A 6,830-nucleotide genomic window follows, 5' to 3' on the forward strand; every position below is an offset into this window, starting at 1 on the left:
TCTCAGAGGCACTGAGTCGTTCATCATATGGTTGCAAGATCACGACATGTCTGCCCACCATCCATGGTGAGACTGCCATAATCCTCTCCATCTCCATCTTACTGCCAAGTTCCGCAATGAACATGTTGTCGTTCTTCTCTCCGATCACCCGAAACTTTAGCCCATAGGGATTCCCCTAGGCAGGTTTCATGGCCGAACGGACACTGTTCATGTTCACGATCGATGGCGAGAGTACCTTGCCCACCACCGCCCGTTCCATCAGCGGCGGTTCGGCCTCCCCCTCATCGTCGCTGAATTCCAGGACGGCTTCCTCCTCAGTGAGGTTTAGCCTCAATTGGAGATCTGCGACATTCTCCTTGGCGCTTCCATTGCTGCCACCAGAGCCGCTGCGGTCCCCCTTTCTCCCGCTCCCAGGCGACGCCATGAGGTGATCAAGTCAGAAGGGAAAACAACCACGGGTGATCTGCACTCCTGTAAGATGCAGACAGAGAACATGATTCCAACCCTACGAACCTAATCGGCGCCGGAACAACTAACTGGCGATAATGCAGGAGTCGATAGGCCGGGCGTGGACGCCGTGATCGCGCCGATCACGGAGGAGACCTAGGAGTCACAGGTGTGGTGGGCTAGGACGGTGGCAGGATCGTGTTCGCTTAGGAGATCGAGATCGCCTCTGGGACGGATCCGAAAATTACGGAGCCCATCATATCTCATACGTCCAGTCACTATAGTGGAAATACGGCTGCCCTCATTCGCAGCTGTAGCAGCTGTGAACCAGAGAACAAAACACTGTACAAAAAGCAAAAGAAGTCGCTGCAGCGCTGAAAAAAAGAGCAGCCGAACAGTGGTGCTGTATACGTATCTTGGAGTGGAGTTTTTTCTTGTTCTGAGACAAACCCCTTGTTTAGTTCGCAAAATTTGGATTTTGGGTCTACTGTAGCACCTTCGTTTTTATTTGGCAAATAGTGTCCAAACATTGACTAATTAGGCTTAAAACGTTCGTCTTGCAATTTCCCACCAAACTGTGTAATTAGTTTTTCTTTTCGTCTACATTTAATGCTCCATGCATGGGCCGCAAACATTCGATGTGACAGGTACTGTAGCAACTTTTTGAAAATTGGGTAGCAACTAAACAAGGGCAAAGATTACACATGCACGCATGCATGCAAAGTAAATGCCTCTGCAGTGGGCTAGTGGTGCTTATGCGGCGTGATGCCCGTCTCAGAGCCACCGGTACTTTTAGTCGGCTGTGTTTAGTTCCCAAAAACTTTATCAAAAAAATGTTATAGTAGTCATCACATCGAATCTTGCGATACGTGCATAGAGCATTAAATGTAGACGAAAAAACTAATTGCACAGTTTGGTTGTAAATCGCGAGACGAACGTTTTGAGCCTAATTAGTCCATGATTGAACGCTAATTATCAAATAAAAACGAAAATGCTACTGTAGCCAAATTCCCAAATTTCGCAAACTAAACACAGCCTCATATAATCATCAAATTGATCAATCAATCAATAAAGATATATATACACGTGCAGATGTACGGCAGGAAGTTACTGTTACCTGTAGCAATTTGTCTTTCCCTTCTTTCCTTCCTTTTTTATTTTTTATTTCTATTTTAAATTTTGTTCATCGCACTGTAGGTGTTTTTTCTTTTTCTTTTTTTCAGATTGTTTTTTAAAATTGTTTATTTTAAATTTTTAAGTTTCCCCTCGATCTCCTTTTCTTATTTTCCCCTCTTTTTCTTTGGTTTTCTCCCCTCGCGGTATCAAGTAGTGTTCGCCGCCAATGTAGCACACATTTTTTTCCCTTTCTCTGTTTCTCTAATTTTCCCTCCTTTTCCTTTTTCTTATTTTCCCTTTTCATTTTTTTATTTTCCCATCTCTTGCTTATACCTATCAAGCGTGACACTTATATTACAAAATAAAAAGTACAAAGACATCTTTAAGATGGTACAACAATTAAATTTTACATTTGCGCACCTTACATTTTTCTAAGTTCTTTTACAACTCATTCGTGTGAAACACCTAGATTACACAGAATAGTGCAAACAAATTTTTTTCCAAAGTACAACAATTAAACCTGGCATTTTTCTATGCTATTTCCATAGATGTATTTGTGCAACGGTAATTGCACCGTTACATAATAGTGCAAAAATCTTTTACATAGTACAACAATTACACCTTATATTTTCCTATGCTATTTCCATATATGTATTCATAGAACAATCACCATGTTCGCTTGTTGGTTTCAGCCAGGCTTATTCAACCAGCCAACAGTGTTTTTCTCTCACAACAAACCAGCACCAGCCAGCCCAAACCAGCCTAGAAACCAATCAGTGAACACGCCGAATAATTGCACCGACAAAACAGTACATGCCAACGATTAAACCTGACATTTAAGGTGGTGTTTGGATCCAGAGGATGTTGTATGGGGTGTTCGGATACTAATAAAAAAATAAATTACATAATCCGTCGGTACTCCACGAGACGATTTTTTTAAGCCTAATTAACCCGCCTAATTAACCCGCCATTAGCACATGTTACTGTAGCACCACATTGTCAAATCATGGATTAATTAGGCTTAAAAGATTCGTCTCGCAAATTAGTCACAAACTATGCAATTAGTTTCGTAATTAGTCTATATTTAATACTCCATGTATGTGTCCAAACATTCGATTGGATAGCGACTAAAATTTAGGAGGGACAACCAAACACCACCTAACTATGCTATTTCCATACATGTATTTGTGCAACGGTAATTGCACTGTCAGAGATTAGTGCAAAAAATCTTTTACGTACTACAACAATTAAACCTTACATTTTCCTATGCTATTTCCGTATATGTATTAAAGGTGAACCGACTGTGATAGGCTGTAAGAAAACGTCATAAGTTTCTCATATGATGTTCGATGAAGACGAACTTTATATCAAAGTTGTAGTACTCAACGAGATCTATAACTTTGTAGTTAAAACTTTTTTAATTTGATATCGTTTGGAAGTCCAAATATTTTCATTTGAAATCATCTATCTAACGAATTGATTTCTAACATTTAAAATTTGAGTTTTTCAAACGACCTCGGATAAAGAAACGTCTAAAACAAAAGTTGTAGATCTCAAAAAATTATGCAACTTTGTAGTTGACAACTTTTTTATTTGAAATCATTTACTACTTCAAAATGTTATTTGAAATTAAATTTTAAAATTATTGGAGAACTCTTATTTCTCTTTTTAATCTCTGACTAAAACTTGTAACTAGTCTTTCTCTCTTATATTAACTTCAAATTTGATGATTTTTTTCTAAAAATTTCAAAAATCATGCTCTATTAATTTATTGTGTTCTTACAGCCATTATTTTATCAATCTTTTCATGTGACTGTGTTTTGTCTATTTGAATTTTGAATTTTAAAAAATGACAACTTCAAACGTCATTTTGGAACATTAAATGATTTCAGCTGAAAAAGTCATGCACATAGAAGTTGTAGAACTTATTAAGATCTATAACTTTTATTTTAGTCATTTTTTCATCCGATATAGTGGTAGCAACATTATTCATAAATGTTATATATCCCTCTTATAGTTTCATAAAGAGTGAAATACACTAGCGGCCCTTTAACTTGTCGGCCTGTATCAGTTCGATCCATGAAATTGTAAACACGGAAAATAGGCCCCTGAACTTATCAAGTTGTTCACCGCAGGCCCATTTCCCATTCGGCGCGGCCTCTAGGCGACGTGGCAGCGCCAGCGTGGCGAACGAAGTCGCCGCACGAACCATGGATCACCTCGTCATGTACGTGATGAGCTCATCCAGGTCCTGGACGGCCCGCCCTCGTCTACGGCGCCGCGGACGGCCTCCCCGAGCGCGGTCGCACGCCGCCGGATCTCGGCGCCTTCCTCCGAGGCCATAACCCTGTCGATGGCATCGCGGATCGCGACCGCGGGGTCACGTCATGGCGCCGCTCCCAGGGGCGCACGAGCACGCCGGCGCGGAGGTACTTGCAGACGAGCTCGGCGTCCCAGGGCTGGTCGCTGTGCCAGGATGGGCTTCCCATGGCTGAGGCTCTCCGCGGTGGAGTTCCAGCCGCAGTGGCTCATGAACGCCGCCGTCGCGCCGTGCGCCAGGATCTTCGGCTACGGCGCCCACCCGTTGACCACCACGCCAGCGCCGGCATCGCCAGGGCCGAGCTTGGACGCCGTGGCGGCACAGAGGGTCGGCATCGCGCAACACCTACACTAAGCGCGCCCCATTGTCCCGCAGCGCGGTGGCCAGCTCGCGCACCTGCTCTAGTAGGTGCAGCGACGACGTCGTGCCGAACGAGACGTACAGCACCGACGACGGCGGCTGCGCGTCGAGCTAGTCCAGGCACTCGTGCCGCCGCGAGCTCCTGCTGCCAATCCCACTGCTCGCGCCGGCACCGGGGAGGAGCACCGGGCTGAGAGGCCCGACGGAGCCTGCGGCCGTCGAAAGATGGGATCCCCTGGAGCGCGTCGAGGAAGTCGCCCTCAAGCGCGCGGCAGGTGTTGACGACCATGCCGGCGCCGGGCACTCGCCGACGCTCCTGCCCCATCCGCCTGGCGAGCGCGACGAACTCCGGGGTGGCGCAGGAATTAGGCGGGTGGAACACGAGGCCGTGGCGGCGCAGCAGTGCTTGCTCCCGGTCCGCCCACCCGATGTTGTAGGAGGCGGCGAGGCAGTGCATGCCGAGGGCCACCGCGAACACCGCCATGCGGTCATGGAGGACAACGACACGGCAAGCTCCGCCAGGAGCGCGGCCAGTGGGGCCCACGTGCCGGCGTAGTAGGCCTCGAAGAGCGGCTGCATGTGCGCCGGGAAAGGGGAGCATGGGTCCAGGGCGGGGACTCATGCGTGGGCACGTCCAGCGCAGCCTCCTGGAGGTGCGGCTCCGGCGCCGCGAAGTGGACGGGGAGCCCCCGCGCGGCGAGGAGCAGGGACAGGTGTAGCAGCGGGTTAACGTGCTTCGTCCATCACGCTAGCGCTGCCACGTCGTCTGAAGGCCGCGCCGGATGGGAAATGGGCATGCGGTGAACAACTTGACAAGTTCAGGGGCCCATTTTCCGCGTTTGCAAGTTCGTGGACCGAACTAGCACAGGCCGACAAGTTAAAGGGCCGCCAGTGTATTTCACTCTTTCATAAACTATAAGAGGGATATGTAACATTTGTGAACAATGTTACTATCACTATATCGGATAAATAAATGATTAAATGATCAAAATAAAAATTATAGATCTTAGAAAATTATGAAACTTTGTAGTTGACAACTTTTTATTTGAAATCATCTTATCAAGGAAAAACTACGTTTGAATCTCTAAAATTTGAAATTCAAAATTTGTAAACGATCTCGGATGGAGAAACTACCAAAATGAAAGTTGTAGATCTCAAAAAAGTTATGAAATTTTATAGTTGACAACTTTTTTATTTGAAACCATCTTGTCATGGAAAACGATGTTTGAATTTCTCAAATTTGAAATTCAAATTTTGTAAACGACCTCGGATGGAGAAACTACCAAAATGAAAGTTGTAGATATCAAAAAGTTATAAAACTTTATAGTTGACAACCTTTTTAATTTGAATTCGTTTAGGGTCCTAAATACTCATTTTAAAATCAGATGAACATAAAATGGCTTGGACGAAAATCTCATTTGGACACAAACAACTTGTAGGTATAGTGGTTAGGGGCTGAAGATGCGAAGCAAGAGGTCAGGTGTTCGAGCTCCAATGGAGCGCGTTTTTTGCACGAAAACTTGCGACACGCGACCATATGGCTGTCCAGGCCTCTCCTAGAATTTAAAAAAATTCTTTTCTATTTTTCAGCCTATTTTTTGGATTTCCTGAAAACCACGTTAGTGATGTCAATCCCACATTACTGCTGATATGTCACTTCTGGTTTAAAATCCGGCAGTGAAGAGGGTTTTTTGAACCGACGGTGATGTCAAGATCTGGTATAGTGATATATGTGTTTGACAAATGGAGATTTGTTAGAAGCATGCATCTCGATTTCATGGAAAGCCACCGGAAAAGAGAGAGGTGGTGGGTGTTTCAATTTCAGGTCGTGCGCGATTCAACCAGCCAAGGTCTTGTTTGGCACGGCTCTAGTTCCTTCGCTACAGTTGCTTTGCAGAATTGAATATCTCTGGGCCGAGTAGAAATATTGATCTCTCCTGTGCGTTGCTTTGCAGTTAAGTCAAAATAAACAGAAGTCATGACATGGGCAGATAGAAAGGTGAAAGATCAATAGCAAATTTAATCATGCATGATGCCACTTATTATTAGGCCGTGTTGTTCTTGTCATCACCACGCCACGGCCCTAAACACACACACATATATAACATAATAATAAGGAGATTTAGAGAGAGAGAGCGCCAGCCCTAGAGTTATAGTAGTACTAGTATAGTGCCCGTGATAACGCTACAGCATCATTTCAGGGATGCACATGAAAATGACGAAACAATGATATAACAATAACACGGTTTTATGTCTGATCTTACAAGAATCACTGGCTACAGTTGAGGGATAAGAGAACAAACTCAGAGATGCTTCACTTTAGAAGCTATCGATACAATTCTCTTCTGCAGTTCCATTGCCTATGACATTGCATACAGGGCTGCAACAATTGGACTGGAGCATGAGCAGCAATCAGAACTTGCTTCTGCTCTTCGCCCAACAGTTAGCATGGTAGGACAATCCATTCCAAGGAGTGATGGTTCACTGAAACCACCCCACACACGAACGTCTAGACATAGGAAACAGTCTCAGAAACTGTCAAGATGGAAGTGGTCGCTAAAGATCATGTACTTGTGCGGCCCGTTCC

The 6,830-nt window shown here is 44.9% G+C and overlaps 1 pseudogene; it reads right to left on the reverse strand.

Annotated features, from left to right (window-relative positions):
• Nucleotides 1-3,778: 3,778 nt before the first annotated feature.
• LOC136510407 (cis-zeatin O-glucosyltransferase 1-like) lies at nt 3,779-6,600 on the reverse strand (annotated as a pseudogene).
• Between the last annotated feature and the right edge of the window lie 230 nt (nt 6,601-6,830).

The sequence above is a fragment of the Miscanthus floridulus genome, chromosome 16 (genome assembly GCF_019320115.1).
Source record: "Miscanthus floridulus cultivar M001 chromosome 16, ASM1932011v1, whole genome shotgun sequence".
NCBI lineage: Eukaryota > Viridiplantae > Streptophyta > Magnoliopsida > Poales > Poaceae > Miscanthus > Miscanthus floridulus.